The sequence below is a fragment of the Lissotriton vulgaris genome, chromosome 11, assembly GCF_964263255.1.
Source record: "Lissotriton vulgaris chromosome 11, aLisVul1.2, whole genome shotgun sequence".
NCBI lineage: Eukaryota > Metazoa > Chordata > Amphibia > Caudata > Salamandridae > Lissotriton > Lissotriton vulgaris.
In genome coordinates this window covers 1,000,913,369-1,000,924,887 of record NC_141699.1, presented here as the reverse complement: position 1 = coordinate 1,000,924,887, position 11,519 = coordinate 1,000,913,369, and the positions used below count along the sequence as shown (strand labels likewise).

At 37.2% G+C, this 11,519-nt stretch overlaps 4 non-coding genes across 4 annotated transcripts; all 4 read right to left on the bottom strand.

The window, feature by feature from the left end:
* Window positions 1-296: 296 nt before the first annotated feature.
* LOC147683872 (U7 small nuclear RNA) lies at window positions 297-354 on the bottom strand. Its single transcript, XR_015301925.1, has one exon. It is a non-coding gene; the product is annotated as a U7 small nuclear RNA (small nuclear RNA).
* A 2,839-nt stretch (window positions 355-3,193) lies between these two features.
* Window positions 3,194-3,251, bottom strand: LOC147683871 (U7 small nuclear RNA). The gene has a single exon (XR_015301924.1). It is a non-coding gene; the product is annotated as a U7 small nuclear RNA (small nuclear RNA).
* Window positions 3,252-6,089: 2,838 nt separating this feature from the next.
* LOC147683870 (U7 small nuclear RNA) lies at window positions 6,090-6,147 on the bottom strand. Its single transcript, XR_015301951.1, has one exon. It is a non-coding gene; the product is annotated as a U7 small nuclear RNA (small nuclear RNA).
* Window positions 6,148-8,985: 2,838 nt separating this feature from the next.
* On the bottom strand, window positions 8,986-9,043 carry LOC147683869 (U7 small nuclear RNA). Its single transcript, XR_015301944.1, has one exon. It is a non-coding gene; the product is annotated as a U7 small nuclear RNA (small nuclear RNA).
* Window positions 9,044-11,519: the final 2,476 nt, after the last annotated feature.

Below are 11,519 nucleotides of genomic sequence, written 5' to 3'. Positions count from 1 at the left end.
CCCTCCGAGAGAATCTTTCTTTTGTTCAGTTCACTTCTTATCATAGTTGGTTGACTCTTGCCCTTAATAACAGTTGCATTAATTTTTTTAAATTCATATTTTAGCTATTTATATACAGCTAAATTGCAATACAGAAGATCCATGAAGTGAGTAAGAATGACTTACATACAGAATAATAGCAAGACATAAACTAACATAACACACTATAGTAATACAAGAAAACACATTATAAAAATATAAACTGTAAACATTTGGGACATAAATCAACGCAAATAAATCTATTTTTAACAAATAAAACGGGTTTCTCAGTTAAGAGAAACCTACTTGACAAATTGTTAAAGAGCGAAAGTATCTAACAAAAAATCTGACAAGCTTGTAACCCTAATCAAAGTATTTCCTATCATTGTGACGGTGGCTCTACACTGATACTGATGGGATCTGAAGAAATAATCTAGAATTCTGAGCATCTGAGAAAAGCATTAGATTTGCCTCCTTCAGGCCCATCAGAGTATAGAAGAGCATGATGATGTACAAGACTTGCATATGCTAATTTATAGATAGAGGCCACACCTCACAGCTAGACTATGTAGAAGAGGATGTACAATGTTATTGCTGGCAAGAAAGATGGAAAATCCTCTCTTCTAGCACTTTCTAGCAGTGGTTGCACTGGCTCACCTTATTATTTCATATTAGTAAAAGAATTTTGAAAAAATCAATCCTTGAAAACAGTGCGAGCTATGTTATGGATCGGGCAATAGTGCATTTAATGTCACAGTACCTAATGATGATGTCAAGAGAGTACAACCAAGTAACAATTGTAGGAAGAAATGGTAATAAACTGCTCTGAACCCCTTTTGTGAAGAAGGATCCTGCAATCTCTTCAAAAACGTATCTATCTCCAATTTCCTGTGGCCCTATGCACTTCAGTCCCTGCCTTGTACTCAAATATTTTTGTTCTGTAAGAGCCACTCTGTCTCATGTGCTCCCTTTGTGTGAATATGTTACTTGCTTTCGTCCCTTGTAACCTTAATTTCTTGCTTCTGGCTGCCTTTGTTATTTGGAAAACCTTTCACTTATTTTGTTTGGTTCTCTAGAATTAGCTAACTCACAAAAGAAGAATTATGGGGCATATTACCAAGGGGGGCTATAGGCAATTATCACCGATTTAGCGGCCGTTTTTGGCCGCTATGCGGCGAAAATTATATCGCCCTATTAGCAAGCTGTGTCTAACTCATGTTAGCGACAGCTTTTAGGCGATAGCGAGCGGTTTGAGGCCCGCTTTGCATGTCAGCGATGTTTATCGCTGATGACATGCAAAGTGGGCGTACCCAACCAGTTAGCGACTGAAAGCAGTCGCTAACGTCGCTATCGCCTATTAGCAAGGCATGCGTAGCGTTGGATATATTCACGCTAAGCGCGAATATCTCTAAATACTAACACCTGCCCAGACCAGTTCTTAGCCATGTTATCCAATGGGAGGTGGATAACATGGCTAAGAGCATTTCATTGCTAATGCGTGAATATCACTGTATTCTCAGCGATATTCACGCATTTCGCCGCTATCGCTGGATATTTTAGCAAAATGGAGAAAAACGTTGCTAATAGCATGCTTTCTCCGCTAACCTATCCAGCGATAGGCAGCAATAAAAAAATCGACGCTAAGGCTATTTAGCGATAAATATCGCTACTTGTTGGTAATATGCCCCATACACTTTTATTAACAGATCAAAGTAGGTCCTCAGTTTAGTGGAACCTGAAGGACAAACAGATGCATAAATGTCTAATAAACTATGCTATGCACTTTTTTGGGTATGAACCTGCCCTCAGGTATGAAAGGTATCTCTTTTCCAGTCCTCGTGTTCCCCTTTTCCTCAGTCTCTGCATTTTTGTCAACTTATACACTGTGATTCAGTTAACTACTTGTATCTTTAAGTTCATTTGTGGGAATAGGGCACTTGGCTCTTTATTTCTGAGGTGAATTGCTTCAATCTCACTGGTAAAATTAGTTGAAAAAATTTCCATTTTTCTTTTTGAGTTTCTGTAAAAATATACAATTATGAATCCAAGAGGTTCGCAAGTAAAAAAGAAAAAAATTACATAAGGAAACACACCGACATCTATTGAAAGAATGCATAAGAACACTCAAAAAACATTAATTTCATATTTTTAGCTAATGCATATCAATAACTCCCAAAAGAGTAACAAAAACATAATCATGAATTACAAATAAAATGGAGTCATACATTAAGAGAAACCTGCCTTTCAAAATAAAAAAAGACCTGTGGTAACTAACAAATTCAACCGCAACCATGTGATCTATTTCTAGGGATCTCTCATCATTGTGATGGTGGCAATACATAGATGCTGAAATCTGTAACTGGGTGTGAAGAACAATTGTAGAACAGTGACTAATCAAAAAAATATTATGTAATAGCTTCATGTCATTAGATTTTAGGAAGATCTCACAGAGGTTGCAGAATTCAAAATGCTATTTTATAGACAGAGGGCACGCCTTTCGAAAACTACTTTGAAGAGCAAGCAATTGGATATTAGGGTAAGTAATATTGGATGGCCTCTCTTCCAGTGAAAGGTGCTCCTATACACATTAATATTTCATAGGAGGACCAAGAAGGTGAAGATAGCGATTCCTAAGAACTATGAGAGCTCTGGATTAAAATTTGCTATTTGTCAAGACAATCAGTTTCCCAATGGAGAGCCCACCTAGATTATGTTACAACAAAACCCAATAAGAGGAAAGGGAAGTAATCCAACTCTGCCACTTTCCTTTGGAAGGAGACATGCCTCTCTAGCACTCCCTGTGTTCACATTTACACCAGTCTCTGTCTTTATGCAGACTTTACTCCTTGTGTATCATTTAATAAACCCATCTCTCCAGTTCCCTCCAAGAAATTATTTCTTTTGTTCAGTTCACTTCTTATTATAGTTGGTTGACTTTTGCTCCTAATAACAGTTGCATTAATTTTTTTTAATTCATATTTTAGCTGATTATAAACAACTAAATTGCAAAACAGAAGATCCATGAAGTGAGAAAGAATAACTTACATGTAGATAATAGCAAGATGTACACTAACATAACGCACTATAAAAAAACAAGAAAACACATTATAAAAATATAAACTGCAAACATTTGGGACAAAAATCAACACAAATAAATCTATTTTTAACAAATAAAACGGGTTTCTCAGTTAAGAGAAACCTACTTGACAAATTGTTAAAGAGCGAAAGTATCTAACAAACAATCTGACAAGCTTGTAACCCTAATCAAAGTATTTCCTATCATTGTGACGGTGGCTCTACACTGATACTGATGGGATCTGAAGAAATAATCTAGAATTCTGAGCATCTGAGAAAGCATTAGATTTGCCTCCTTCAGGCCCATCGGAGTATAGAAGATCATGATGATGTACAAGACTTGCATATGCAAATTTATAGATAGAGACCACACCTCACAGCTAGACTATGTGGAAGAGGATGTATAATGTTATTGCTGGCAAGGAAGATGGAAAATCCTCTCTTCTAGCACTTTCTAGCAGTGGTTGCACTGGCTCACCTTATTATTTCATATTACTAAAAGAATTTTGAAAAAATCAATCCTTGAAAACAGTGCGAGCTATGTTATGGATCGGGCAATTGTGCATTTAATGTCACAGTACCTAATGATTATGTCAAGAGAGTACAACCAAGCAACAATTGTAGGAAGAAATGGTAATAAACTGCTCCGTACCCCTTTTGTGAAGAAGGATCCTGCAATCTCTTCAAAAACATATCTATCTCCAATTTCCTGTGGCCCTATGCATTTCAGTCTCTGCCTTGTACTCAAATATATTTGTTCTGTAAGAGCCACTCTGTGTCATGTGCTCCCTTTGTGTGAATATGTTACTTGCTTTCGTCCTTTGTAACCTTAATTTCTTGCTTCTGGCTGCCCTTGTTATTTGGAAAACATTTCACTTATTTTGTTTGGTTCTCTAGAATTTACTAACTCACAAAAGAAGAATTATGGGGCATATTACCAAGGGGGGCTGTAGGCAATTATCACCGATTTAGCGCCGTTTTTGGCCACTAAGCGGCGATAATTATATCGCCCTATTAGCAAGCTGTGGCTAACTGATGTTAGCAACAGCTTTTAGGCGATAGCGAGCGGTTTGAGACCCGCTTTGCATGTCAGCGATGTTTATCGCTGATGACATGCAATGTGGGCGTACCCAACCAGTTAGCGACTGAAAGCAGTCGCTAACGTCGCTATCGCCTATTAGCAAGGCAGGCGTAGCGTTGGATATATTCACGCTAAGCGCGAATATCTCTAAATACTAACACCTGCCCAGACCAGTTCTTAGCCATGTTATCCAATGGGAGGTGGATAACATGGCTAAGAGCATTTCATTGCTAATGCGTGAATATCACTGTATTCTCAGCGATATTCACGCATTTCGCCGCTATCGCTGGATATTTTAGCAAAATGGAGAAAAACGTTGCTAATAGCATGCTTTCTCCGCTAACCTATCCAGCGATAGGCAGCGATAAAAAAATCAACGCTAAGGCTATTTAGCGATAAATATCGCTACTTGTTGGTAATATGCCCCATACACTTTTATTAACAGATCAAAATAGGTCCTCGGTTTAGTGGAACCTGAAGGACAAACAGATGCATAAATGTCTAATAAACTATGCTATGCACTTTTTTGGGTATGAACCTGCACTCAGTTATGAAAGGTATCTCTTTTCCAGTCCACGTGTTCCCCTTTTCCTCAGTCTCTGCATTTTTGTCAACTTATACACTGTGATTCAGTTAACTACTTGTATCTTTAAGTTCATTTGTGGGAATAGGGCACTTGGCTCTTTATTTCTGAGGTGAATTGCTTCAATCTCACTGGTAAAATTAGTTGAAAAAATGTCCATTTTTCTTTTTGAGTTTCTGTAAAAATATACAATTATGAATCCAAGAGGTTCGCAAGTAAAAAAGAAAAAAATTACATAAGGAAACACACCTACATCTATTGAAAGAATGCATAAGAACACTCAAAAAACATTAATTTCATATTTTTAGCTAATGCATATCAATAACTCCCAAAAGAGTAACAAAAACATAATCATGAATTACAAATAAAATGGAGTAATACATTAAGAGAAACTTGCCTTTCAAAATAAAAAAAGACCTGTGGTAACTAACAAATTCAACCGCAACCATGTGATCTAATTCTAGGGATCTCTCATCATTGTGATGGTGGCAATACATAGATGCTGAAATCTGTAACTGGGTGTGAAGAACAATTGTAGAACAGTGACTAATCAAAAAAATATTATGTAATAGCTTCATGTCATTAGATTTTAGGAAGATCTCACAGAGGTTGCAGAATTCAATATGCTATTTTATAGACAGAGGGCACGCCTTTCGAAAACTACTTTGAAGAGCAAGCAATTAGATATTACGGGTAATTAATATTGGATGGCCTCTCTTCCAGTGAAAGGTGCTCCTATACACATTAATATTTCATAGGAGGACCAAGAAGGTGAGGATAGCGATTCCTAAGAACTATGGGAGCTCTGGATTAAAATTTGCTATTGGTCAAGACAATCAGTTTCCCAATGGAGAGCCCACCTAGATTATGTTAGAACGAAACCCAATAAGAGGAAAGGGAAGTAATCCAACTCTGCCACTTTCCTTTGGAAGGAGACATGCCTCTCTAGCACTCCCTGTGTTCACATTTACACCAGTCTTTGTCTTTATGCAAACTTTACTCCTCGTGTATCATGTAATAAACCCATCTCTCCAGTTCCCTCCAAGAAAATCATTCTTTTGTTCAGTTCACTTCTTATCATAGTTGGTTGACTCTTGCTCCTAATAACAGTTGCATTAATTTTTTTAAATTCATATTTTAGCTGATTATAAACAACTAAATTGCAAAACAGAAGATCCATGAAGTGAGAAAGAATAACTTACATGTAGATAATAGCAAGATGTACACTAACATAACACACTATAAAAAAACAAGAAAACACATTATAAAAATATAAACTGCAAACATTTGGGACAAAAATCAAACCAAAAAAATCTATTTTTAACAAATAAAACGGGTTTCTCAGTTAAGAGAAACCTACTTGACAAATTGTTAAAGATCGAAAGTATCTAACAAAATATCTGACAAGCTTGTAACCCTAATCAAAGTATTTCCTATCATTGTGACGGTGGCTCTACACTGATACTGATGGGATCTGAAGAAATAATCTAGAATTCTGAGCATCTGAGAAAAGCATTAGATTTGCCTCCTTCAGGCCCATCAGAGTATAGAAGATCATGATGATGTACAAGACTTGCATATGCAAATTTATAGATAGAGACCACACCTCACAGCTAGACTATGTAGAAGAGGATGTACAATGTTATTGCTGGCAAGGAAGATGGAAAATCCTCTCTTCTAGCACTTTCTAGCAGTGGTTGCACTGGCTCACCTTATTATTTCATATTACTAAAAGAATTTTGAAAAAATCAATCCTTGAAAACAGTGCGAGCTATGTTATGGATCGGGCAATTGTGCATTTAATGTCACAGTACCTAATGATGATGTCAAGAGAGTACAACCAAGCAACAATTGTAGGAAGAAATGGTAATAAACTGCTCCGTACCCCTTTTGTGAAGAAGGATCCTGCAATCTCTTCAAAAACATATCTATCTCCAATTTCCTGTGGCCCTATGCATTACAGTCTCTGCCTTGTACTCAAATATATTTGTTCTGTAAGAGCCACTCTGTGTCATGTGCTCCCTTTGTGTGAATATGTTACTTGCTTTCGTCCCTTGTAACCTTAATTTCTTGCTTCTGGCTGCCCTTGTTATTTGGAAAACATTTCACTTATTTTGTTTGGTTCTCTAGAATTAGCTAACTCACAAAAGAAGAATTATGGGGCATATTACCAAGGGGGGCTATAGGCAATAATCACCGATTTAGCGGCCGTTTTTGGCCGCTAAGCGGCGATAATTATATCGCCCTATTAGCAAGCTGTGGCTAACTGATGTTAGCAACAGCTTTTAGGCGATAGCGAGCGGTTTGAGACCCGCTTTGCATGTCAGCGATGTTTATCACTGATGACATGCAATGTGGGCGAACCCAACCAGTTAGCGACTGAAAGCAGTCGCTAACGTCGCTATCGCCTATTAGCAAGGCATGCGTAGCGTTGGAAATATTCCCGCTAAGCGCGAATATCTCTAAATACTAACACCTGCCCAGACCAGTTCTTAGGCATGTTATCCAATGGGAGGTGGATAACATGGCTAAGAGCATTTCATTGCTAATGTGTGAATATCACTGTATTCTCAGCGATATTCACGCATTTCGCCGCTATCGCTGGATATTTTAGCAAAATGGAGAAAAACGTTGCTAATAGCATGCTTTCTCCGCTAACCTATCCAGCGATAGGCAGCAATAAAAAAATCGACGCTAAGGCTATTTAGCGATAAATATCGCTACTTGTTGGTAATATGCCCCATACACTTTTATTAACAGATCAAAATAGGTCCTCGGTTTAGTGGAACCTGAAGGACAAACAGATGCATAAATGTCTAATAAACTATGCTATGCACTTTTTTGGGTATGAACCTGCACTCAGGTATGAAAGGTATCTCTTTTCCAGTCCAAGTGTTCCCCTTTTCCTCAGTCTGCATTTTTGTCAACTTATACACTGTGATTCAGTTAACTACTTGTATCTTTAAGTTCATTTGTGGGAATAGGGCACTTGGCTCTTTATTTCTGAGGTGAATTGCTTGAATCTCACTGGTAAAATTAGTTAAAAAAATGTCCATTTTTCTTTTAGAGTTTCTGAAAAAATACACAATTATGAATCCAAGAGGTTCGCAAGTAAAAAAGAAAACAATTATATAAGGAAACACACCTACATCTATTGAAAGAATGCATAAGAACACTCAAAAAACATTAATTTCATATTTTTAGCTAATGCATATCAATAACTCCCAAAAGAGTAACAAAAACATAATCATGAATTACAAATAAAATGGAGTAATACATTAAGAGAAACCTGCCTTTCAAAATAAAAAAAGACCTGTGGTAACTAACAAATTCAACCGCAACCATGTGATCTAATTCTAGGGATCTCTCATCATTGTGATGGTGGCAATACATAGATGCTGAAATCTGTAACTTGGTGTGAAGAACAATTGTAGAACAGTGACTAATCAAAAAAATATTATGCATTTGCTTCATGTCAACAGATTTTAGGAAGATCTCACAGAGGTTGCAGAATTCAATATGCTATTTTATAGACGGAGGGCACGCCTTTCGAAAACTACTTTGAAGAGCAAGCAATTAGATATTACGGGTAAGTAATATTGGATGGCCTCTCTTCCAGTGAAAGGTGCTCCTATACACATTAATATTTCATAGGAGGACCAAGAAGGTGAACATAGCGATTCCTAAGAACTATGAGAGCTCTGGATTAAAACTTGCTATTGGTCAAGACAATCAGTTTCCCAATGGAGAGCCCACCTAGATTATGTTAGAACAAAACCCAATAAGAGGAAAGGGAAGTAATCCAACTCTGCCACTTTCCTTTGGAAGGAGACATGCCTCTCTAGCACTCCCTGTGTTCACATTTACACCAGTCTCTGTCTTTATGCAGACTTTACTCTTTGTGTATCATTTAATAAACCCATCTGCCAGTTCCCTCCGAGAAAATCTTTCTTTTGTTCAGTTTACGTCTTATCATAGTTGGTTGACTCTTGCTCCTAATAACAGTTGCATTAACTTTTTTTAAATTCATATTTTAACTAATTATAAACAACTAAATTGCAAAACAGAAGACCCATGAAGTGAGCAAGAATAACTTACATGTAGATAATAGCAAGATGTACAATAACATAACACACTATAAAAAAACAAGAAAACACATTATAAAAATATAAACTGCAAACATTTGGGACAAAAATCAACACAAATAATTCTATTTTTAACAAATAAAACAGGTTTCTCAGTTAAGAGAAACCTACTTGACAAATTGTTAAAGAGCGAAAGTATCTAACAAAAAATCTGACAAGCTTGTAAGCCTAATCAAAGTATTTCCTATCATTGTGACGGTGGCTCTACACTGATACTGATGGGATCTGAAGAAATAATCTAGAATTCTGAGCATCTGAGAAAAGCATTCGATTTGCCTCCTTCAGGCCCATCAGAGTATAGAAGATCATGATGATGTACAAGACTTGCATATCCAAATTTATAGATAGAGGCCAGACCTCACAGCTAGACTATGTAGAAGAGGATGTGCAATGTTATTGCTGGCAAGGAAGATGGAAAATCCTCTCTTCTAGCACTTTCTAGCAGTGGTTGCACTGGCTCACCTTATTATTTCATATTAGTAAAAGAATTTTGAAAAAATCAATCCTTGAAAACAGTGCGAGCTATGTTATGGATCGGGCAATTGTGCATTTAATTTCACAGTACCTAATGATGATGTCAAGAGAGTACAACCAAGCAACAATTCTAGGAAGAAATGGTAATAAACTGCTCTGTACCCCTTTTGTGAAGAAGGATCCTGCAATCTCTTCAAAAACACATCTATCTCCAATTTCCTGTGGCCCTATGCATTTCAGTCTCTGCCTTGTACTCAAATATATTTGTTCTGTAAGAGCCACTCTGTGTCATGTGCTCCCTTTGTGTGAATATGTTACTTGCTTTCGTTCCTTGTAACCTTAATTTCTTGCTTCTGGCTGCCCTTGTTATTTGGAAAACATTTCACTTATTTTGTTTGGTTCTCTAGAATTAGCTAACTCACAAAAGAAGAATTATGGGGCATATTACCAAGGGGGGCTATAGGCAATTATCACCGATTTAGCGGCGTTTTTGGCCGCTAAGCGGCGATAATTATATCGCCCTATTAGCAAGCTGTGGCTAACTGATGTTAGCGACAGCTTTTAGGCGATAGCAAGCGGTTTGAGACCCGCTTTGCATGTCAGCGATGTTTATCGCTGATGACATGCAATGTGGGCGAACCCAACCAGTTAGCGACTGAAAGCAGTCGCTAACGTCGCTATCGCCTATTAGCAAGGCATGCGTAGCATTGGAAATATTCACGCTAAGCGTGAATATCTCCAAATACTAACACCTGCCCAGACCAGTTCTTAGCCATGTTATCCAATGGGAGGTGGATAACATGGCTAAGAGCATTTCATTGCTAATGCGTGAATATTGCTGTATTCTCAGCGATATTCACGCATTTCGCCGCTATCGCTGGATATTTTAGCACAATGGAGAAAAACGTTGCTAATAGCATGCTTTCTCCGCTAACATATCCAGCGATAGGCAGCGATAAAAAAATCGACGCTAAGGCTATTTAGCGATAAATATCGCTACTTGGTGGTAATATGCCCCATACACTTTTATTAACAGATCAAAATAGGTCCTCGGTTTAGTGGAACCTGAAGGACAAACAGATGCATAAATGTCTAATAAACTATGCTATGCACTTTTTTGGGTAAGAACCTGCACTCAGGTATGAAAGGTATCTCTTTTCCAGTCCACGTGTTCCCCTTTTCCTCAGTCTCTGCATTTTTGTCAACTTTATACACTGTGATTCAGTTAACTACTTGTACTTTAAGTTAATTTGTGGGAATAGGGAACGTGGCTCTTTATTTCTGAGGTGAATTGCTTGAATCTCACTGGTAAAATTAGTTAAAAAAATTTCCATTTTTCTTTTTGAGTTTCTGTAAAAATATACAATTATGAATCCAAGAGGTTCGCAAGTAAAAAAGAAAAAAAATACAAAAGGAAACACACCTACATCTATTGAAATAATGCATAAGAACACTCAAAAAACATTAATTTCATATTTTTAGCTAATGCATATCAATAACTCCCAAAAGAGTAACAAAAACATAATCATGAATTACAAATAAAATGGAGTAATACATTAAGAGAAACCTGCCTTTCAAAATAAAAAAAAACCTGTGGTAACTAACAAATTCAACCGTAACCATGTGATCTAATTCTAGGGATCTCTCATCATTGTGATGGTGGTAATACATAGATGCTGAAATCTGTAACTGGGTGTGAAGAACAATTGTAGAACAGTGACTAATCAAAAAAATATTATGTAATTGCTTCATGTCAACAGATTTTAGGAAGATCTCACAGAGGTTGCAGAATTCAATATGCTATTTTATAGACAGAGGGCACGCCTTTCGAAAACTACTTTGAAGAGCAAGCAATTAGATAGTATGGGTAAGTAATATTGGATGGCCTCTCTTCCAGTGAAAGGTGCTCCTATACACATTAATATTTCATAGGAGGACCAAGAAGGTGAAGATAGCGATTCCTAAGAACTATGAGAGCTCTGGATTAAAATTTGCTTTTGGTCAAGACAATCAGTTTCCCAATGGAGAGCCCACCTAGATTATGTTAGAACAAAACCCAATAAGAGGAAAGGGCTGTAATCCAACTCTGTCACTTTCCTTTGGAAGGAGACATGCCTCTCTAGCACTCCCTGTGTTCACATTT